Here is a 25083-nt window from a genome sequence, read left to right as displayed (position 1 = left end):
AAACTTAGAGGAATAAGAATAGCCGTGGACAGAAAAAATAGCTATGAAAATACTTTGATTTGCAGAAACTAATTATTTATCTTTGAAGTCTTAACACACATTTTCTAAATTATGATTTCTTAAGTTACGAATTCTATTTCCATTTTCAAATAAAGGCAGAAATATGGAAAAGAGTTTAGATAGTTAAAGTCATTTTAATTTTTATTATGCTTTTTATGACAGTAACAAAATAAAATTACAATGAATTTTTTAAATAAGAGAGATAATCATCCAACCATTTTAGTTTCTTATTCAACCACTGTTTTTATTTAATGTGTTTCTCATCAGCTTTTATTCAAAAGTATGTTCCTGGTGGAGAAACTATTTACAAACTCAAACACTGAACAAAATATTTATCCTCTTTGACCTCAGTTCCCTCTTAGATGGAGAGTGCATAGAATTTTAAGGCATTAGCAAACTACAATAATTAAACATGTAAATCAATGTTTTTTATATTTCCTTTCAATGAATCTTTTGAATGTTTTCTCTACTTATTTTAGTGAATCAGGCATTTAATTAAATGTTACCCCAAGCATTTTAATGTTATAATACAGTTCTCAGTCATATCTTCTAAGGCTTCATGAAATTCAACACAATTATAGAAATGATGAGATTCTGCTTTTTCCCAAGATATTTCACCCAGGCTGGAGTGCAGTGGTGCGATCCCAGCTCCCTGCAGCCTCGACCACCCGGGGTCACATGGTCCTCCTGCCTCAGCCTCCTGGGTATCTGTGACTATAGATGTGTGCCCAGGCTAGTCTTGAACTCCTGGGTGCAAAAGATCCATGGGCCTGTGCTTCCTGAATTGCTGGGAATACAGGGAATAAAGCCAATGTGTCCAGGCTTTTTTTTTTCTTCTTCAGCAAAGCAGTCATCTAAAACTGCACATAATATCATTTTCAAACTTCAAGATGAAAACAAATAATTTGAGCCATAGAAGCATAAATTCCTAGAAATATATATATATATATATATATATATATATATATATATATTTGGGGTGGTTTTCTTGTCAACCCTGTTCCAAGCAGTTCATCCTTTCTGATTATCGAGACGAATGGGGCTCATTTCTTTTTTCTATTGTGTTAGAAGCTTCTTCTGACAGAATATTATAAAATTGACATTTAGTTGATCACAAAAGAATATATACTGGACTCACACTCCATGTAAAATACAATTACCTATATTAGTTCATTTTCATGCTGCTGATAAAGGCATACCTCAAACTGGGTATGTTTAAGTAAAACAAAAAGAGGCTTAAGTGGAATTATAGTTCCACATGGCTGGGGAGGCCACAGAATCATGGCAGGAGGCAAAAGGAACTTCTTACATGGCAGGTGTAAGAGAAAAATGAGGAAGAAGTAAAAGTAGAAACCTCTGATAAACCCATCATGTATTGTGAGACTTATTCACTATCATGAGAATAGCACAGGAAAGACCAGTCCCCATGATTCAGTTACCTACGACTGAACCCCTTTCAGAAGACTTGGGCATTCTGGGAGATACAATTCAAGTTGAGATTTGGGTGGGGACACACCCAAAGTATATCATTCTTCCCTAGCCCCTCCAAATCTCATGTCCTCACATTTAAAAACCAATCATGCCTTCCCAACAGTCCCCCAAAGTCTTAACTCATCTCAGCATTAACCCAAAAGTTCACAGTCTAAAATCTCATCTGAGACAAGGTAAGTTCCTTCTGCCTATGATCCTGTAAAAATCAAAAGCAAGCTAGTTACTTCCTAAATACAATGGGGGTATAGGTATTAGGTAAATTCTACCATTCCAGTGGGAGAAATTGGCCAAAACAAAGGGGTTACAGGGCCCAAGCAAGTCCAAAATCCAGCAAGGAAGTCAAATTTTAAAGCTCCAAAATGATCTCCTTTGACTCCATGTTTCAAATCCAGGTTGTGCTGATGCAAAAGGTGGGTTCCCATGGCCTTGAGCAGCTCTGCCTTGTGGCATTGCAGGGTACAGCCTCTCTCCTGGCTGCTTTCACTGGCTGGCATTGAACGTCTGCTTCTTTTCCAGGCACATGGTGCAAGCTGTCAGTGGATCTACTATTCTGGGGTATGGAGGACAGTGGCCCTTTTCTCACAGCTCCACTAGGCAGTGCCCCAGTAGAGACTCTGTGTGGGGGCTCTGAACCCACATTTCCTTTCTGCACTGCCCTAGCAGAGATTCTTCATGAGGGCCCTCCTCCTGCAGCAGATATTTTCCTGGGCATCCATGCATTTCCACACATCTTCTGAAATATAGGCAGAGGTTCCCAAATCTAAATTCCTGACTTCTATACACCTAAGGGCTCAACACCATGTGGAAGCTGCGAAGGATTGGAGCTTTCCCCTCTGAAGCCACAGCCCAAGCTCTACATTGGCCCCTTTCAGACAAAGCTAGAGCTGCTGGGACACAGGGTACCATGTCCCTAGGCTGCACACAGCATGGGGACCCTGGACCCACCCCACAAAACCGCTTTTTTTTCCTGGGCCTCTGGGCCTGTGATGGGAGTGGAGATTAACATTGGCTCCTTGCTACTTATGCAGATTTCTGCAGCAGGCTTGAATTTCTTCTTAAAAAAATGGGTATTTCTTTTTTACTGCATTGTCAGTCTGCAAATTTTCTGAATATTTATGCTCAGTCTCCTTTTTAAAATGGAATGCTTTTCAACAGCACACAAGTCACCTTTTGAATGCTTTGCTGCTTAGAAATTTCTTCCTCCAGATACCCTAAATTATCTCTCTCAAGTTCAAAGTTCCACATATCTCTAGGGCAGGGGCAAAATGCTGCCAGTTTCTTTGCTAAAATATAACAAGAATCACCTTTGCTCCAGTTCCCAACAAGTTCCTATTTCCATCTGAGATCACCTCAGCCTGGACCTTATTGTTCATATCACTATCAGCACTTTTGTTAAAGCCATTCAAAAAGTGTCTAGGGGATTCCAAACTTTCCCACATTTTCCTCTCTTCTTCTGAGCCTTCCAAACTGTTCCAACCTCTGCCTGTTACCCAATTCCAAAGTCACTTCCACATTTCTGGATATCTTTTCAGCAACAGCCCACTCTACTTGTACCAATTTACTATATTAGTTTGTTTCCACATTGCTGATAAAGATGTACCAGAAACTGGGAACAAAAAGAGCTTTAATTGGACTGACAGCTCCACATGGCTGTGGAGGCCTCAGAATCATGGCAGGAAGTAAAAGATATTTCTCACATGGTGGCAGCAAGAGAAAAATGAGGAAGAAGCACAAGCAGAAACCCCTAATAAACCCATCAGATCTCACGAGACTTATTCACTATCACAAGAATAGCATGGGAAAGACCAGCCCCCATGATTTAATTACCTCTCCCTGGTCCCTCCCACAATATGTGGGAATTCTGGGAGATACAACTCAAGTTAAGATTTGAGTGGGGACACAGGCAAACCATACCATTACCTAAGTGAGAAATAATGCCTAATCCACTCCTTGGCGGTTGAGGGAGATGATAAACGTGTGGTAGGTTTAGCCAATCTCTTCTCTAAGACCCAAGTTAATAGCAGATATATTAATTCTGACCCTCTCCCCTGTGCCTGATCTAATTATTCTTTACTTTCTGCTTCCTTGGTTAAGACATGTTTGTTTGCTTCTTCTTCTTGACTCTCTGTTGATCATCTGACTGGCTGTCAATTTTAGATGCACAATAAAATACTGATACATAAGTCACACTCCCAAGCTTCTGCTTAAATTATTACAGAGTGGATCTGGGGGTCAAGATTTTTAAAGCCCCCAGGTATTTCTAGTTTATTAACACTGACCTAGACTATCTCCACTAATAACTTGTTTTAGATTTATTTTTCTGGCTTTGACTCTAATAACCATGCTAAAATTTGATTTTTAGTATTATATATCTGACATTAAGCTTATTACTCATTCAATCATGTATTCGTTCATTTGAGAAACATGTAGGACTGTCGTACTATTAAATATATAGAAAATGCTAAATGTGTAGTAAGTACTGAGTCTGCCCTCAGAGACCTTACAAGTTTGTATCATTGATAAGCATTAGAAATTATGGAAACGATGAGATTCTGCTCTTTTCCAAAATATTTAATTTACTATATCTGGGACCTACCACTTTTACTTTTACCTCACAACATAGGCTTCAGTTACACTAATTTTTAAGATCATTAGAAAATAATCTATTTCAATGTGGAACTGTTTCATGGTGGATGGGAGGCAGAACTAGATTGCAGCTCTGACCCAAAGGAAGAAAGCAGTATGTGGATGATCTCATTGTGAATTTTTGCTCCGGAACAACTGCAGGAATAAATCAGAAAATCTGCGAGTACCCACAGACCCCCTGAAGGAAGAAGATCGCTCCTGCAGGACCTGGGAGACACCCCGAATCCTGTGCTGGTATTCATGGCTGAGAAACCCACAGATGGTCCACATTACAGGACTCAGTGCAGACTGTCCCCAATATCAGCCTAGATCCTGGTAGACTTGCTGTGTGGCTACATCCTGAAGACAGATAGCAATCACTACAGCGGACCCTCAGGAAGCCACATCTATAGGAAAAGAAGAAGAGAACTACATCAAGGTAACACCCTGTGCAACAAAAGAATCTGAACAACAGCCTTCATCCCTAGACCTTCCCTCTGACAGAGCCTACCCAAATGAGAAAAAAACAGAAAAACAACTCTGTTAATATGAGAAAATTGGGTTCTTTAACACACCCAAAAAATCACATTAGGTAACCAGCAATGGACCCAAACCAAGAACAAATCCCTGACTTACTTGAGAAAAAATTTAGGAGGTTAGTTATTAAGCTAATCAGGGAGGCACCAGAGAAAGGCAAAATCCATTGTAGGAAAATCCCTCCCCCCGCCAAAAAAAAAGGATACAAGAAGTGAAGGGAGAAGTATTCAAGAAAATAGATAGCATAAATAAAAAACAGTCAAAACTTCAGGAAACAATGGACACACTTATAGCAATGCAAAATTCTCTGGAAGTCTCAGCAATAGAATTGAACAAGTAGAAGAAGGAAATTCAGAGCTTGAAGGCAAGGTCTTTGCGTTAACCCACTCCAACAAAGACAAAGAACAAAGAATAAGAAGATATGAACAAAGCCTCCAGGAAGTCTGGGATTATGCTAAACAACTAAAACTAAGAATCATACGTGTTCCTGGGGAAGAAGATAAATCTAAAAGTTTGGAAATCTTATTTGGGCTAATAATCAAGGAAAACTTCTCTGGCCTTTCTAGAGACCCAGACATCCAAATACAAAAAGCACAAAGAACACTCTTCTCATTGCGTAGGCTCTGTCAGACGGAAGGTCTAGGGCTGAAGGCTGTTGTTCAGATTCTTTTGTTGCACAGGGTGTTCCCTTGATGTAGTACTCTTTCCCTTTTCCTATAGATGTGCCTTCCTGGGAGTTGAGCTGTAGTATTGTTATCTCTCTTCAGGATCTAGCCACTCAGCAAGTCTACCAGACTCTAGGCTGATATTGGGGGCCTGGGAAATTCAACACGAAAAGATCATCACCTATGCACATTGTCATCAGTTTATCTAAAGTTAAGATGAAGAAAATAATCTTAAGAGCTGTAAGACAAAAGCACCAGGTAACCTATAAAGGAAAACCTATCAGATTAACAGCAGATTTCACAGTAGAAAGCCTACAAACTAGAAGAGATTAAGACCCTATTTTCAGCCTCCTCAAACAAACCAATTATCAGAGAATTTTGTATCCAGTGACACTAAGCTTCATATATGAAGGAAAGATAGTCTTTTTCAGACAAACAAACACTGAGAGAATTCACCATTACGAAGCCACCACTACAAGAACTGCTAAAAGGAGCTCTAAATCTGGAAACAAATCCTGGAAACAAATCAAAACAGAACCTCTTTATACCATAAATCTCACAGGACCTATAAAACAAAATACAATTTAAAAAAACAAAAACAAAAAACTAAGGTATACAGGCAACCAATAGCATGATGAATGGAATGGTACTTCACATCTCAATACTAACATTGAATGTAAATGATGTAAATGCTCTCCTTAAAAGATACAGAATTAAAGAAGGGATAAGAATTCACCAACTATATGCTGCCTTCAAGCAACTCACCTAACACATAAGGACTCAGACAAACTTAAGGTAAAGGGGTGAAAAAGACATTTCAGGAAAATGGACACCAAGAGCGAGCAAGGGTAGTTATTCTTATATCAGAAAAAACAAACTTTAAAGCAAAAACAGTTAAAAAAGACAAAGAGGGACATTGTATAATGGTAAAAGGCCTTGTCCAACAGGAAAATATGTATGCACCTAACACTGGAACTCCCAAATTTATGTAACAATTAGTAATAGACCTAAGAAATGAGATAGACAGCAACACAATAATAGTGGGGGACTTCAATACTCCACCGACAGCACTGCACAAGTCATCAAGACAGAAAGTCAACAAAGAAACAATGGATTTAAAATATACCGTGGAACAAGTGGACTTAACAGATGTATACAGAACATTCCATTCAACAACCACAGAATATACATTTTATTAAACAGCGCATGGAACTTACTCCAAGATAGACCACATGATAGGCTAGAAAGCAAACCTCGATAAATTTAAGAAAATTAAAATTATATCAAGCACTCTCTCAGACCACAGTGGAATAAAACTAGAAATCAACTCCAAAAGGAAGCTTCAAAACCATGCAAATACATGGAAATTAAATAACCTGCTCCTGAATAATCACTGGGTCAAAAATGAAATCAAGATGAAAATTTAAAAATTCTTCTAAGTGACAATACAGACATAACCTATCAAAACATCTGGGACATGGCAAAGGCACTGCTAAGAAGAAAGTTCTTAGCCCTAAACACCTACATCAAAAAGTTTGAAAGAGCACAGACTACCTAAGGTCACACCTCAAGGAACTAGAGAAACAAGAACAAACCAAATACAAACCCAGCAGAAGAAAGGAAATAATCAAGATCAGTGTGCAACTAAATGAAATTTAAACAAAAAAATGCAAAAGATAGATAAAACAAAAAGCTTGTTTTGTGGAAAGAGAAATAAAATTGATAGAACATTAGCAAGATTAACCAAGAAAAGTAGAAAAAAAATCAAAATCAGCTTAATAAGAAATGAAATGAGAGATATTACAACTGACACCACAGAAATACAAAAGATCATTCAAGGCTACTAAGAACACCTTTAGGTGCAAAAACTAGAAAAACTAGAAAAGACTAATATATTCCTGGAAAGATGGAAACCTTCTAGCTTATATCAAGAAGAATTAAACACCCCAAACAAATCAATAACAAGCAGCAAGATTGAAATTGTAGTTATAAAATTGCCACCAAAAAAAGTCCAAGAGCAGACAGATTCACAGCAGAATTCTACCAGACATTTAAAGAAAAATTGGTGCCAATCTAACACTATTCCACAAGATAGAGAAACAGGGAAACCTCCCTAAAATATTCTATGAAGCCAGTATCACCCTAATACCAAAACCAGTAAAGGACATAACCAAAAAAGAAAACTACAGACCAATATCCTCGATGAACATAGATGCTAAAATTCTTAACAAAATACTAGCTAATTGAATTTAACAACATACGAGAAAGAAAATCCACCATGATCAAGTGGATTTCATACCAGGGATGCAGGGATGGTTAATATATGCAAATCAATAAATGTGATACACCACATAAACATAATTAAGACAAAAATTGAATGAGGATCTCAATGGATGAAGAAAAAGCATTTGACAAGATCCAGCATTCCTTTATAAATAAAACTCTCAGTAATATCATACAAGGGTCATTCCTCAATATAATAAAAGCCATCTATGACAAACCACAGCCAACACAATACTGAATAGGGAGAAGTTTAAATCATTCCTTCTGAGAACTGGAACAAGACAAGGATTCCCACTCTCACCACTTCTCTTTAATATAGTACTGGAAGTCCTAGCCAGAGAAATCAGACAAAAGAAAGAAATAAAAGCCATCCAAACTGGCAAAGATGTAGACAAACTGTCACTGTTTGTCGTTTGTTTACATAAAAAACCCTAAAAACACCTCCAGTAGCCTCCTAGTACTGACAAAAGAAATCAGCTAAGTTTCCAGATACAAATTAATGTACACAAATCAGTAGCTCTTCTGTATGGCAACAGAGACAACGCTGAGAATCAAATTAAGAACACAACCCCTTTTACAATAGCTACAAAAAAAATGAGATACTTAGGAATATACCTAACCAAGGAGGGAGGTGTAAGACCTCTACAAAGAAAACTACAAAGCACTGCTGAAAGGAATCATAGATGACACAAGCAAATGAAAACACACCCCATGCTCATGGGTGGGTAGAATCAACACTGTGAAAATGATCATACTGCCAAAAGCAACCTACAAATTCAATGTGATAACCATCAAAATACCACCATCATTCTTCACACAATTAGAAAAAACAATTCTATAATTCATATGGAACCAATAAAGAGCCTGCCTAACCAAAGTAAGACTGAGCAAAAAGAACAAATCTGGCAGCATCACATTACTCATTTCTAACTATACTGTAAGTCTATAGTCACCAAAACAGCATGGTACTAGTATAAAAATAGGCACATAGACCAATGGAACAGAATAGAGCACCCAGAAATAAACCCAAATACTCACAGCCAACAGATCTTCAAAAAACCAAACAAAAACATAAAGTGAGGAAAGAACACCCTTTTCAACAAATGGTGCTGGGATAATTGGCTAGACACATGCAGAAGAATAAAAATGGATCCTCATCTCTCACTTTATATAAAAATCAGCTCAAGATGGTCTAAGGACTTAAATCTAAAACTTGAAACTATAAAAATTTTAGAAGATAACATTGGAAAAATCCTTCTAGACATTGACTTAGGCAAAGATTTCATGACCAAGTACCCAAAAGTAAATGCAATAAAAACAAAGATAGATTTCTGGGACTTAATTAAACTGAAGAGCTTTTGCACGGCAAAAGGAACAGTCCGCAGATTAAACAGACAACCCACAGAGTGGGAGAAAATCTTCACAATCTGTACATCTGACAAAGGACTAATATCCAGAATCTACAATAAGCTCAAACAAATCAACAAGAAAAAAACAAATGATCACATAAAAAATTGGGCTAAAAACATGAGTAGAAAATTCTCAAAGAAGATATACAAATGGCCACCAAATATACGAAAAAATGCTCAACCTCACTAATGATCAGGGAAATGCAAATCAAAACCACAATGTGATACCAGCTTACTCTTGCAAGAATGGCCATAATCAAAAAATCAAAAATAGTAGATGTTGGCATTTATGCTGTGAACAGGGAACACGTCTACACTCTTGATGGGAATGTAAACTAGTACAATAACTATGGAAAACAGTGTGGAGATTCCTTAAAGAACTAAAAGTAGAACTACAATTCGATCCCGCAATCCCACTACTGCGTATCTACCAAGTGGAAAAGATGCGATTATACGAAAAAGATACTTGCACACACATGTTTATAGCAGCACAATTCACAATTGCAAAAACGTGGAAGCAATCCAAATGCCCATCAGTCAATGAGTGGATAAAGAAACTATAGTATACATACACGATGGAATACTACTCAGCCACATAAGGAAATGACTAATGGCATTCCCAGCCACCTGGATAAGACTGGAAACTATTATTCTAAGTGAAGTAACTCAGGAATGAAAAACCAAACATTGTACGATCTCACTTGTAAGTGATCTCACTTGTAAGTGGGAGCTAAGCTATGAGGATGCCAAGGCATAAGAGTGACACAATGGACTTTAGGGACACAGGGGGAAAGGCTGGGAAGGGGTGAGGGATAAAAGACTACAAATAGGGTGCAGTGTATACTGCTCAGGTGATGGGTGCACCACAGTCTTGCAAATCAATGTACTCATGTAACAAAACACCACCTGCTCCCAAATAAAGTGTGAAAAAAAAATTTTTAAATGTGAAGTAAAAGGAAGTGCTCAGCTTGTTGAAACAGGGAAAACTTATGCACCACTCCTTAGTCATTTAGTCTTCATAAAAGACTCAAGCATGTTTTTCCCTGATTGATATTATGATGGCATAGGTATGTGGATTTGCCTGGAACCACTCATGGTTTTTAATTTTAAAAACAATCCTTTCTAACAAAACTTTAATAGACTCTTTAGAAAGTTCCAGGAAGCACAATGTTATTATTAATATTGATTTGCTGCTTGGTTTAATATGGAAATAGTACAAATATAGTTCAATTTCTCAGATCTTAACAGATTGTAGACTAGCTCAAATCTTAAAATAATTTCTGCATCATTGACTTATTTCCTTTCTTATTTGAATGATCTGGAAAAATCTTGTAATTCTTTTGTTTGTACAGAAACAAAGTCATGTCAAATAAATGAAGCTAAACTTAAAAAAATCTGTTTCTCTATTAAGTCAGGATTTTCAAAAATTCAATTTTCTCCACATATAGCACTTTCTTATCTCTAAAAACTTTTCACTTCTTACTTATGTTACTTATTCATGCAGTAACAATTAGTTTAACTATAAAATATCTACAAAACTTATTTTATAAAGTTCTTTTCTTCAAAGTTCTAGATATGAGAACTCAAGTCATATGCATACTAATTCAAGAGTATATATTTATAATACTTATAATATTTATAATACACTTATAATATTTATAATACATTTATTTTAATATGTGTATAATGAGTATATTTGTAATATATTTATAAATGCCATGTGAACAGTGGTATAAAATTAGTGTAACTATAGAAGTTCAGAGAGGAGTAAAAATTTTTGTATACCTGCATGTCAGGAATGGCTACATAGTGAGCCTAAAACCTAAAGTGGTACCTGAAAGCTGGGTAGGTATTTCCTCAACAACTCTCCTTGACTAAGGTTGTGTTCTATGTAAATTGCAGTGAACATTTACCACTCATCTTATCATTTGGTATAAGTTTCTGAAGGCAGAGTCTGAATCTTGTTTACCTTTTATAATAGTGGATAGTAATAATTTCTATTTTCTTTATTTATACTATATTTAAAGTTTTAAAAAGTGTTTCCTAGTTATTTTTATTACCACAAAACTTTGTTAATAAGGCATAATGCTATGTCTAATCCCAAGATAGGTAAATTGAGATACATGGAGAAATTGACTAACTTGCCTATTATTATCTAGATCATGAAACAAAATTAGCTTGATTTTAGTTTATCAGCATAAGCTGCATCAAACTAAAGTATTTTGTAAGCATTGTTACCAGCCATTTAGTTTATTTCTAAAAAACTGAGGGTCCTGGGAATTTAATCATGCCAATGCAGGTTTTTTGTTTGTTTGTTTGTTTGTTTTGTTGTTTAACATTATTAACAAAGAGTTGGTGCCTTTCACAGACTTTTTAAGATTAGGAAACAAAAACAAATCACAAAGTGTGAAATCAAGACTGTAAGGTGGATGCCTAATGATTTTCCACCAAAGCTCTTGAAAAATTGCCCTTTTTTGATGAGAGGAATGAACAGAAACATTGCTGTGATGAAGAAGGACTCTGGTGAAGCTTTCCCAGGCATTTTTCAGGTAGGCTTTGCTAAGTTTCTCCAAACACTCTCATAATAAGGAAATGTTACCATTGTGTGGCACTCCAAGAAATCAAGCAAAACGCCTTGAGGATCCCAATAAGGCTGTTGACATAACCTTTGCTCTTGACCTATTCACTTTTGCTTTGACTGGACCACTTCCATCTCTTGGTATCCCTTACTTTGACAGGACTTTGTCTTCAGAATTGTACAAGTAAACTCATATTTCCCCTTCCATTACAATTCTTCAAACAAATGTTTTAGTGTCATAATCCCACTAGTTTAAATTTTCTATTGAAAGCTCTGCTTTTGTCTGCAGCTGATCTGAGTGCAACAGTTTTGGCATCCATTAAATGGAAAGTTTGTTCAACTTTAATCATTAGTCAGAAATGTGTAATTGAGCCAAGTATGATGGCTATGATGTTGGGCATTGTTTCTGTGGTTACCCATCAGTCCTCCTTGCTTAGGGCACATACAAGGCTATTTTGTTTTCTCACAAATTAACATAGATGGTCAGCCACTGAGAGCTTCATCTATCTATCTATCTATCTATCTATCTATCTATCTATCATCTATCTATCTATATAGATTATATATATTGTCCTTTGACTTGAAGTTAAGGGGTACATGTGCAGGATGTGCAGGTTTGTTACATAGGTAAACGTGTGCCACGGTGGTTTGCTGCATAGATCATCTTACACCCCCTAGGTATTAAGCCCAGCGTCCATTAGCTATTCTTCCTGATGCTCTCCCTACCCCCACCTCCACCCAGAAAGGCCACAGTGTGTTGTTTCTCTACATGTGTCCATGTGTTCTCATCATTCAGCTCCCACTTATAAGTGAGAACATGCAGTGTTTGGTTTGCTGTTCCTGCATTAGTTGCTGAGGATGACTTTCAACTCCATTCATGTCCCTGCAAAGGGCATGATCTCATTCCTTTTATGGCTGTATAGTATTCCATGGTGTATATGTACTACATTTTCTCTATTCAGTCAATTATCAATGGGCATTTATGTTGATTACATGTTGTTGCTGTTGTGAATAGTGCTGCAATGAATACACGCATGCATGTATCTTTATAATAGAATTATTGATATTCCTTTGAGTATATACCCAGTAATGGGATTGCTAGGTCAAATGGTATTTCTGCTTCTAGACCTTTGAGAAACTGCCACACTGTGGTCCGTAATGGTTGAACTAATATAAATTCCCAGCAATCGTGTAAAAGCATTCCTTTTCCTCCACAACCTCACCAGCATCTGTTGTTTTGTGACTTTTTGATAATGACCATTCTGACTGGTGTGAAATGGTATTTCATTGAGGTTTTGATTTGCATTTCTCTAATGATCAATGATGTTGAGCTTTCTAAAATACGTTTTTTGGCCATGTGCATGCCTTCTTTAGACAAGTGTCTGTTCTTGTCCTATGACCACATTTAATTTTTGTTTTTGTAAATTTAAGTCCCTTATAGACCCTGGATGTTAGACCTTTGTCATATGAATAGATTGCAAAATTATCTTCCATTCTGTATGTTATCTGTACACTCTGATGATAGTTTATTTTGCTGTGCAGAAGCTCTTTAGGTTACATCCAATTTGTCAATTTTTTTCTTTTGTTGCAATTGCTTTTGGAATTTTTGTCATGAAATATTTTCCTGTGCCTATGACCTGAATAGTATTGCCTAGATTTTTTTTCTAGGGTGTTTATAGTTTTGGGTTTTACATTTAAGCATTTAATCCATCTTGTGTTAGTTTTTGTATAAAGTGTAAGAAAGAGGTCTAGTTTCAATTCTCTGCCTATGGCAAGCCAGTTCTTCCAGCAACATTTATTAAATAAGGAGTCTTTTCCCCATTGCTTTTTTTTTGTCAATTTTGTCAAACATCAGATGGTTGTAGATGTGTGGTCTTATTTCTGAATTCTCTACATTGTTCCACTTGTCTATGTGTTTGTTTTTGTACCAGTATCATGCTGTTTTGATTACTGTAGGCTTGTAATATAGTTTGAAATTGGATAGAGTGATGCTTCCAGTTTTGTCTTTGTGCTTAGGATTGTCTTAAATATCTGAGCTCTTTTCTGATTCCATATGACTTTTAAAATAGTTTTTTTCTAATTCTGTGAAGAATGGTAGTTTAATGTGAATGGAATGGAATCTATACATTACTTTGGGCAATGTGGCCATTTTCATGATATTGATTTTTCCTATATACGAACATTGAATATTTCTCCATTTGTTTGTGTCTTCTCTGGATTCTTTGAGCACTGGTTTGTAGTTCCCCTTGAAGAAGTTCTTCACTTCCCTTGTTAGCTGTATTCTTAGGTATTTTATTCTTTTTGTAGCAATTGTGAATGGGAGTTCATTTATGATTTGGCTCTTTGCCTCCCTGTGGTTGGTGTATAGGAATGCTACTGATATTTCCACCTTAATTTTATATCCTGAGACTTTGCTGAAGTTGCTTATCAGCTTAAGAAGCTTTTGGGCTGAGATGATAGAGTTTTCAAGATATGAGATCATGTTATCCACAAAGATAATTTGACTTCCTCTCTTCCTATTTGAATACTCTTTACTTCTCTCTCTTGCCTGATTATCCTGATGTGAACTTTCAATAGTATGTAGAATAGGAGTGGGGAGAGAGGACATTCTTATTTCCAGTGCTGGTTTTCAAGGGGAATGCTTCCAGCTTTTGCCTATTCTGTATGATATTGGCTGTAGGTTTGTCACACATGGCTCTTATTATTTTGAGGTATGTTCTTTCAATACCTAGTTTATCGAGAGTTTTTAACAGGAAAGAATGTTGAATTTTATTGAAGGCCTGTTCTACATCTATTTAAATAATCATGTGTTTTTTGTCTTTAGTTCTGTTTATGTGATGAATCATGTTTATTGATTTGCATATGCTGAACCAACCTTGCATTCTGGGGATGAAGCCAACTTGATGGTGGTGGAAAGCTTTTTGATGTGCTGCTGGATTCCATTTGCCAGTATTTTATTGAGAATTTTTGCATTGATGTTCATCAAGGATACTGGTTTGAAGTTTTCTTTATTTTTTGTATCTCTGCCAGGTTTTCATATCATGATGATGCTGGCCTCATACTATGAGTTAGGGAGGAATCCCTCCTTTTCAATTTTTTGGAATAGTTTCAGTAGAAAGGGTACTAACTCTTCTTTGTGCCTCTGGTAGAATTCAGCTGTGAATCCATCTGGTACAGGCCTTTTATTTGTTGGTAGGCTACTTAATGACTGCCTCAATTTCAGAACTCATCATTGATCTATTTAGAGATTCTATTTCCATCTGTTTCAATTTTGGGAGGGTGTATGTGTCCAGGAATTTATAAATTTCTTCTAAATTTTCCAGTTTATGTGCATCGAGGTGTTCATAGTATTCTCTGAGGGTTGTTTTTATTTCTGTGGGGTCAGTGGTGATATCCCCCTTATCATTTCTGATTGTGTTTATTTAATTCTTCCTCTTCTTTATTAGTCTAGCTCGTGGTCTATTTTATTAATTTTTTCAAAAAAGCAGCTCCCAAATTGGTTGATTTTTTTGAAGGATTTTTCATTCTCTCTCTTCAGTTCAGCTCTGACCTTGGTTATTTATTGTCTTCTGCTAGTTTTTTTTTTTTTCCTCTTGGTTCTTTAGTTCCTTTAGTTGAGCTGTTAGGTTGTTAACTTGAGATCTTTCTAGCTTTTTGATGTGGTCATTTAGTGCTATAAATAACCCTCTTAAAACTGCTTTAGCTGCATCCCAGAGATTCTGATACATATTTCTTTGTCCTCATTAGTTTCACAGAACTTGATTTCTGCCTGAATTTCATTATTTACCCATTAGTCATTCAGGAGTAGGTTGTTCAATTTCCATCGAGTTGTGTAGCTTTGAGTGAATTTCTTAATCTTGAGTTCCAATTTGATTGCACTGTAGTCATGGGGGCTGTTTGTTATGATTTCAGTTCTTTTGCATTTGCTGAGGAGTGTTTTGCTTCTGCTATGATCAATTTTAGAGTAAGTGCCATGTTTTGATGAGACAAATGTATATTCTGTTGAATTTTGGCACAGAGTTCTTTAAATATCTAACACATTCACTTGATCCAGAGCTGAGTTCAGGTCCTAAATATATTTGTTAATTTTATGTCTCAATGATCTAATATTGTAAGTGGGGTGTTAAAGTCTCCCGCTGTTATTTTGTATGAGTCTAAGTCTCTTTGTAGGTCTCTAAGAACTTGCTTTATGAATCTGGGCACTCCTGTATTGGGGATGTTTACATTCAGAATAGTTAGCTCTTCTTATTAAATTGAACTCTTTACCATTATGTAATGCCCTTCTTTGTCCTCTCTCTTCTTTGTTGGTTTGAAGTCTGTTTTATTCAGAAACTAGCATTGCAACCCCTGCTTTTTCCTGTTATTCATTTGTTTGGCAAATTTTCCCCTTTTCCTTTATTTTGAGCCTATGTGTGTCTTTGCCCATGAGACAGGTCTCTTAAAGATCAAGCAGAATAGAACTCTGCTTACTCTATCCTGCTATTGATACTAGTGTGTCTATCAGCTCCTGTATTGTTTTATCATGATTCTTTTCTTCTTTGCATTGAGTTACAACGTGCTCCTACAGCTCAGTGAAGTTCATTACAACCCACATTCTGAAGCCTCCTTCTGTCAGTTCAACCATCTCAGCCTCAGCCCAGTTCTGTGCCCTTGCTGGAGAGATAATGCAGTCCTTTGGAAGGAAGAGGCACTCTGGCTTTTTGAGTTTTCAGTGTTTTGTGTTCTTTCTCATCTTTGTGGGATTATCTACCTTTGATCTTTGAAGTTGCTGACCTTTGAATGAGGCTTTTTTGGGCTCTTTTGTTGTTGTTGTTGTTGATGTTGTTGTTGTTGTTGATGTTGTTGTTGTTGTTTTCCATTTGTTTATTTCTCTTTTAAGAGTCAGGCCACTCTACTAGAGGGCTGTTGTAATTTGCTGGGGGATCCACTCCAGTCCCAATTACCTTAGTTTCTCCTGTACCTGGAGATATCACCAGTGAAGGCTGAGAAACAGCAAAGATGGCAGCCAGCTCTTTTCCCTGGAGCCTCTGTCCAAGGGGGATACTGACCTGTTGCCGGCCTACATGCACCTGTAGGAGATAGCTGGAGACCCTCACTGGGAGGTCCCACCAAGTCAGGAGGAATGAGATCAGGGACTTGTGTAAAGAAGCAGTCTGGCTGATTTTTGGTAGAGCAGGTATGCTGCATTGGTGCAGGGGGGACCCTTCTTCATCTGGACCACCTGTATTCTCCATAGCTGGCAGGTGGTAGCTGCTGAGGCAACTAAACTGCAGAGATGGAGACCACCTCTCACCCTGGGAACTTGAACCTGCCTCAGGTGGATTCCAACCTGCTGCCATTGGCTGTCTGGTTTGCCAAGACAGTGGGTATTAACTTGTGAGGTGCCCTGTAATTGGGACCCACAGAATAACACTGCTTTGCTCCCTGGATTCACCCTCTTCCTGGGGATAGGTACACATAAATTTCCTGACTTGCTGGAGATCCTGGGACCAGAGTATGTAAAAGTCCTTGATCTTTGTGTGTGCCTGAATATCCAGTTTGCCAGGACTTCACACAGCGCTATCAGACCCACAGACCTTGTGGCATGGGCTCACAAGGGGATCTCCTGACCTGTAAGTTGCAAAGATCCATGGGAGAAGCATGGTTTCCTGGACAGGACTGCACAATCACTCACTGCTTCTCTTGTCTGGGGGTGGGGCTTCCTTTGGCTCCATCCCAATCCTGGGTGGACTGTTGCCCACACTCCCTGTTTTTCTTTATTTCCTTTTGTTTGAGTTGTTTGCCTAGTCAGTCCCGATGTGAGAACCTGGATATTTCAGTTGAAGGTGCTGAATTCACTCACCCTTTTTCATTCCTATGAGTGCTGCTGACCACAGCTACTTCTAATTGGCCATCTTGGTTGGGATGAGAGCTTCACCTTTAACATTGCCTTCTTCCTTCTTAAAATGAGTTATCTATTTGTAAACTGCTAATTTATTGGGCAAATTGTGTCCATAAACTTTTCATAAAGCATTATTAATTTCACCATTCTTCCACCCAAGTTTCACCATAGATTTGATGTTTGTTTCTGCTTTAATGTTAGCAGAATTCATGTTGCTCTGATAGGAGTTCTTTTCAATCTGATGACTTATCCTTCTTAGTACCTCAAACTAGATCCTGTTCAGGCATGCTATAAGTTACTACCAAATTATTTGATGCAAAAAAATGAAATCTATGCATAATTTTTTCATAATATACATTTTCCATGATTTTTTAAAAGACGCTTTGTAGTGAAGTTTTAAACAAGGAAGTGCCAAGGTCAACATTTTATACAATAACCTGAATTCATGTGAAAAATAAATAAATTAAGATACAGACAATAGTACAAGTAAAAGATCTTATCTGGTTTAGGAAACATATACCTAAGAAGGAAGAGACAAAATAATATCAAACGGCATTTTAAGAATATAATTAACAGGGCTTGATGACAAATTAATTATTGGAAGAAGAAATAGAAAGAAATGAAGAGGACCGTGAAACACTCACAAATGTTGAGCTGGCTATTTACAATGAGCAAACACCAGAAACTTAGCCTATTTTCATAAAAAATATAACAAGACATTTTTTCAGTGACCTGAAGCTGTAGTTTTAAAGGTACAATAAACAGAGAGTTTACAATAATAATTTCAGCTAATTATTTATTCCTGAGTGTCCCAGACTTCCTAAAAAATTATAATACAGCAATTAATGTATGATACCTTCAAGTAGTGGAGCCCAATATCTGAAGAAACTATCTGGCAAGTCCTAGCACACTGAATAGAACCAATCTGAGAATTTTGAGGTAATTCTTCATGTTTAGCTTATTATCTTAAATAATAGAAAATGGCTCTGTGCTAGCTGTAGTACAAGAGCAGCCTCATGAAATATTTGCTGTTTTTTCAAGTCAGTTTTAATTTTATTAAATATTTGACAACTTATAAACTTGTTACCTAAGGAGATATTATTCAAAATATATGTTGACCAGTCTATCATTTGATACAAAGACTGATAGGATAGCTGAGGCCAGCCTTAGCTTTGTGGCAGTCACCAAGTTATTCATTCCCTCTTCAACATGCAAACCCCTATCCCATGAGCTTCTCAAAGAGGATTGAATTTCAAAGAACTCCCTCAAGGCTTCTTTTCTAGGCCAGGCCTTCACAGAATTCTGAGACATTCCCCAGAGTTAGCTATATCTGTATAATATGTATTTGTGTCTATGTCTGTATCTCTGTCTGTAAGTGGCAATTCTTTGGTGGCTTAAGGAGATACTTTACTACTTCCAAGTTTATGCAAAACTGAGCATTTACATCATCCCACTGTAAAAAGCAAGCATGTTCCTACTTCACAGCATCATTTACAGGGGAAAGTATAGAATATCTATTTTTCTGCAATGCAGAGATTTTTTTTTTCTAGAAGATTCTTTAAAGATAAATTACATTTTTCATAGTATAGCTTTTACATGTATTTGAGGTATAATAATAACTCATATCTCTATGTGGAGAATATGGCTTTCTTCTACACATTCTTTTCATGACTTTATCATCAGAAGCAATCCATCAGTGCCAAAGGAATTTGAGAAAAGGACTTACTACAAAAGACTCCTGAGACTATTTTGCATCAATGTGACCATCCTACCCAAATCTCAGCAATTCTGCTGCTTTGGCACTGTTAAAAATTAATGCTAAGGGGTTTATAATAGTTACATTTCAAAGTATTTTATTATTATTTAACCACAAAGCGTTGTTCTAAGTGCTTTTAATAGTCTGTGCTGTAATTAGATTTTGAAATGTTGCAATGCACAATGCTTCTAAAACTATAAGTAGTGCAGTTAATTGATAATTCAAACCCTAATTAAGATAATGAAGCTGGTCTTGGACATCATTGAGATGGTCACTTAATTAGCTTCTTAATATCTGTTTACTAGATGAGTGGACCGTAGACTCAGGGTGATGATGTTGCAGTAAAGTTAATAAAAGATAAAATAATGTGAACGAAATGAATCAGAGCACTAATATAGCTTCCCACTTTTAAACCTCCAAAGTGCTTGAGAGCTTAAAACAGTACATTCCATCTTTTTTTTCCTCCATCCACTCCCAACAAGGTGAAGTGGGAGAGATCTAGCTCATAGTAAGAGATGCATAAACACTGATTATTCTGAATTACCATTACAGAATTTTATGGGGTGGGAAGGAAGACTCTAGATTTTTAAGTTTACACGAGCAATTCTATACTATATTATTACAATAAGGCTATCAAGTTGGGCTTTGCATGTGTGAAAAAGAAAGTTTGTCTTTAAGGCCTTCATTAATAATTATATTATTACAGTAATAATAACAGGTGACATTTATTAAGCATCCTCTATGTTCAGCATTAAGCTAGTGCTTGATGCTTTATATGCATTACTTATGAAATCTTACAACAACCAAATGAAGTAGTACAATTCTTGTATAAATGAGGGAAGTTGGGTTTAGAGAGAGGTTAAATAACAGGTCTGGATTCTTAAGAGTTAAAAAGTGTGAGACCTTACATTCAAACTACAAACTTTAGGTACTATACATCCACCACCATATAATGTTGCCTTCATTTATTCAGATGGTCTATGAGCAAAGCACTGATTGAGGTAACATATTTCATGCAGGAAACTCGGTATGATTGAATAAATTGCCTCAACATCATGCCATTTGTATTTGGCACAGTTAGATTTAAACCCAGGTTTGTTGAATGTAAGGGATACATCATTGCTTTTATACCAGAGAACTGTGTAAAACACAAATGTCTCTTAAAAAAATTATGATGTAGTATAGATAAAAGTGGTCAGTTTTATGATGGTTACTCTTCACTATGTTATGCTTTCTTAAGAGAGTAAGCTTAACCAATATTCAGAGCTTCTGGGCATTTCAAAACATCTAGAGAACATATAGAATGATGGCTTATGATTGGGAGAGCCAAGTCTCTTAATAATGCATCCAATTTTACAACCAAAAATATTAAAAATGTAAAATAAATTATATAATATTCTTCTGAATTAGGCAGGACAAATATTTATATATTTATTTTAGAGGACAACACACCAGAAATCAGAGAGTTAAGTAATTTTCCCAATGAATATAACTAGGAGAAGAGCAGGGAAGTGGAATTTAGGTTTTAAGGTAACACTTACTAGAGTGTTATTATATTTCAGTATATCTGATCCTAATCTGGGAACACCAGCATCTTGCCTTTAGAAAACCAAGTAAACGTAGTGATTCTAATTTCATGTAAGTCCCTGTGCTGACCACAGACCTTGATTTATTCTCACCAAATATTTCACACATTTACCTCTACAGCTCTTGGAAATTTTTTTTTATTCCTTTGAACTTTTCCTCCAATCCATGTCTTATTAATAATTACTCTTTTTCAAGCTTGACTTCTCTCCTGACTTCCCTGCTTGCCAAGATACATTCACACTACCTCATCCCTTCATTTATTTTCTGTCAGTCTCAGCAGAGTTCTTGCTCTTTCTTTCAACATGGGACTAACAAATGTTACTTTGACATTATCCTCTGTCCTTCTTATAGGTAATTGTTTCATTACTCTTTGCTTTTCTTGTTCTCTTTCTTTTTTTTAACTTCTCAAGGAAGTACCTTATATTTGTGAGAAAACATTCAGCTTTGCTGAGTCCTCAAACCATTGCAAAATGCCCTCTGCTTTTACTGCTGTAGTGTAACTATTGTCCTCAAACTCAGTAATGGCCTGTTGGTTTGCATAATCAATTGACCATTTTGGAGCCGATATCTTTCTGAATCTCTCTGCTACATTTTACAGATGTTTCTCCGAGGAGCTCTGATATCCTTGATTCTCAAGACGCCACCCTCTCTTGATTACCACTTTTTGTCTTGGACTTCCCCTTCAGGTCCCCTTTGAGAGACCTCTCAGTTTTCTTTCCCTTAGAGGTAACCAAACTGAGTTCAGCTTTCGGCACTTCTCACTCTACACAACCTCTCTCAGTGACATCGTATTCTTCCATAATTTTATTCATGTATTCATTCAATCCTTCATTCAACAAATCTCTGGCATTCTCACTATCCCAGGGAATATTCCAGATACTGTTTATAGAATGAAGATTTAAACTCATGGTCTAAGATTCTTGTTATTATATATAGACAATACACAAATAAATAGTCCAATATAGTTTCTTAGTGGTGATAATTCTAATACAGAAGAATAAAGCAAATTGGTGGAACGAGAGTGATAAAGAGTGCCATGTATTAAGATATATTTCAACAATAAACTGGGTAAAATGAAGAAGGCATTTTCTAAGAGAAGAACATTTCAGAAAAAAAAAAAATGTCAGAGCACTTTGAAAAGCCTCTGTGTTTGAAGTATGCTTGGTGTATCTTGGAAATATCAAGGATACCAATATGGCTGAGGTGGAGTGAGCAAGAAGGAGAATGGCATGTGTTGAGTTCAGAGAGGTGGAGACATGAAGATCATGAAGACTTTGTAGGCTGCATAAGTTAAAATGGATGTTCCAGCTGCTGTAACAAAAAACAAATTTTAACAGTGGCTTTGAACACAATAGAAGTAGCTTGTGTCTCATTTGGCAGTCTAAGTTAAAGCTCTCCAGAAACAATGTGCTAGTCCTGATGCAGCCTACTAGCTCATTTCATCTTTTCGTTTTGTACTAAACTCAGTGCTTCCAAAACTGCATCCAGGTGGTTATTGGTCACACATCTGTGATACATCTAGTGATAAGAAAGAAAAAAGAAAGCGAAAGCAAATGTCTTTTACTTGGAATGAATGACTGAAAGGTTAAACACATTGTTTATATTAGTGTTCTTTATGTAAGAACCCCATTAAATAACCAAAATTAAGTCCAAGAGAATTAAGAAATGTAGTTTTTAACTGCATGTCTATGTCATAAGCTAAAAGTTCTATTAATATAAAAAGAAGTAGGGAAATATTGGAGAGAGATGGCAATCTGGAATACAAAGGCAAGGATAATTTTGAATGTTACTCTGAGTATAATGAAAAAATCTAGAAACATTCTGGGTAGAAAAATGACTTACATTTTCATGTCACTCACATTTTTAAAATAGATCTATTTATGTGTTCTGTCTAGTAATCAGAAATCAGCTATTTGATAGTTGGATAGTGGCAAGGGAAGAGTGGAAACAAAATGGCTAGAGATATGGTTTAGCTGTGCCCACATCTAAACCTCAACTTGAATTGTATTTCCCAGAATTCCCACGTGTTGCGGAAGAAACCCAGTGGGCGGTAATTGAATCATGGGGGCTGCTCTTTCCCATGCTATTCTTGTGATAGTGAATATGTCTCATGAGATCTGATGGGTTTATCAGGGGTTTCTGCCTTTCCTTCTTCCTCATTTTTCTCTTGCCACCATGATGTAAGAAGTGCCTTTCTCCTCTCATCATGATTCTGAGGCCTCTGCAGCCATGTGGAACTGAAAGTCCAATTAAACCTCTTTTTCTTTCCAGTCTCAGGTATGTCTTTATCAGCAGCATGAAAACAGACTAATGGTTCCAATAGAATGGGGCATTGCTGAAAAGATACCTGAAAATGTGGAAGCGACTTTGGAACTGGGTAACAGGCAGAGGTTGGAACAGTTTGGAGGGCTCAGAAGAAGACAGGAAAATGTGGGAAAGTTTGGGACCTCCTAGACACTTGTTGAATGGCTTTGACAAAAATGCTGATAGTGATATGAACAATAAGGTCTAGGCTGAGGTGGTCTTAGTTGGAGATGAGGAACTTGTTGGGAACTGGAGCAAAGGTGACTCTCGATATGTTTTAGCAAAGAGACTAGCAGCATTTTGTCCCTTCCCAAGAGCTTTGTGGAACTTTGAACTTGAAAGAGATGATTTAGGTTATCTGGTGAAAGAAATTTCTAAGCAGCAAAGCATTCAAAGGTGACTTGGGTACTGTTAAAAACATTCTGTTTTATAAGGGAAGCAGAGCATAAAAGGTTGGAAAATTTGCAGCGTGAAGGTGCAGTAGAAGAGCAAAACCCATTTTTTTTAAGGAGAAATCAAGCCTGCTGCAGAAATTTGCATAAGTAGCAAGGAGCCTAATGTTAATTCCCAAGACCATGGGGGAAATGTCTCCAGGCCATCAGAGACCTTGTCAGCAGCCCCTCCCATCATAGGCTAGGAGGCCCAGGAGGAAAAAGTAGTTTCGTGGGCCGGGCTCAGAGTCCATGTGTTGTGTATGTCACGCGCATCTGTGTGAAGCGACCACGAAGCAGGCTTTGTGTAAGCAACAAGGCTGTTTATTTCACCTGGGTGTAGGCGGGCTGAGTCCGAAAACGGAGTCAGCAAAGGGTGGTGGGATTATCATTAGTTCTCATAGGTTTGGGATAGGTGTACAAAGTACATTCTTAAGTGTGGGGAGAATATTACAAAGTACCTTCTTAAGTGTGGGGAGAGTATTACAAAGTACCTTCTTAAGTGTGGGGAGAATATTACAAAGTACCTTCTTAAGGGCGAGGGGGAGAATATATCGTATCAGTTAGGGTGGGGCAGGAACAAATCACGGTGGAATGTCATCAGTTAAGGCTATTTTCACTTCTTTTGTGGATCTTCAGTTGTTTCAGGCCATCTGGATATATAAGTGCAGGTCACATGGGATATGATGGCTTAGCTTGGGCTCAGAAGCCTCACAGTGTGTGGCTTAGGGACTTGGTGCCTTGTGTCCCAGCTGCTCCAGCCATGGCTGAAAGGGGCCAACATAGAGCTTGGGCTGTGGCTTCAGAGGTGGAAGCCCCAAGCCTTGGCAGCTCCCACGTGCTGTTGAGCCTGCAGGTGCAGAGAAGTCAAGAATTGAGGTTTGGTAACTTCTGTCTAGAGTTCAGAAGATGTATGGAAAAGCCTGGATGCACAGAAAAAGTTTGCTGCAGGGGCAGGGCCCTCATGGAGAACCTCTGCTAGGGCAGTGCAGAAGAGAAATGTGGGGTCGGAGCTCCCACACAGAGTCCCTGCTGGGGCACTGCCTAGTGGAGCTGTGAGAAGAGGGCCACCATCCTCCAGACCCCAGAATGGTAGGTCCACTGGCAGCTTGCACTGTACACCTGGAAAAGCTGCAGACCCTCAATGCCAGCCTGTGAAAGCAGCCAGGAGGGAGGCTGTACCCTGCAAAGCCATAGGGGTAGAGCTGCCCAAGACCATGTGAACCCACCTTTTGCATCACCATGACCTGGATGTGAGACCTGGAGTCAAAGGAGACCATGTGGGAGCTTTAAAATTTAACTGCCCCACTGGAGTTTGAACTTCATGGGCTCTGTAACCCCTTTGTTTTGGCCAGTTTCTCCCATTTGAAACAGCTGTATTTACCCAATAGCTGTACCCTCATTGTATCTAGGAAGTAACTAGCTTGCTTTTGAATTTACAGGCTCATAGGTGGAAGAGAGTTGTCTTGTCTTAGA

Source organism: Pan troglodytes, chromosome 9 (assembly GCF_028858775.2).
Source record: "Pan troglodytes isolate AG18354 chromosome 9, NHGRI_mPanTro3-v2.0_pri, whole genome shotgun sequence".
In the NCBI taxonomy this organism is placed as follows: domain Eukaryota; kingdom Metazoa; phylum Chordata; class Mammalia; order Primates; family Hominidae; genus Pan; species Pan troglodytes.
This window is presented reverse-complemented; position numbering follows the sequence as displayed.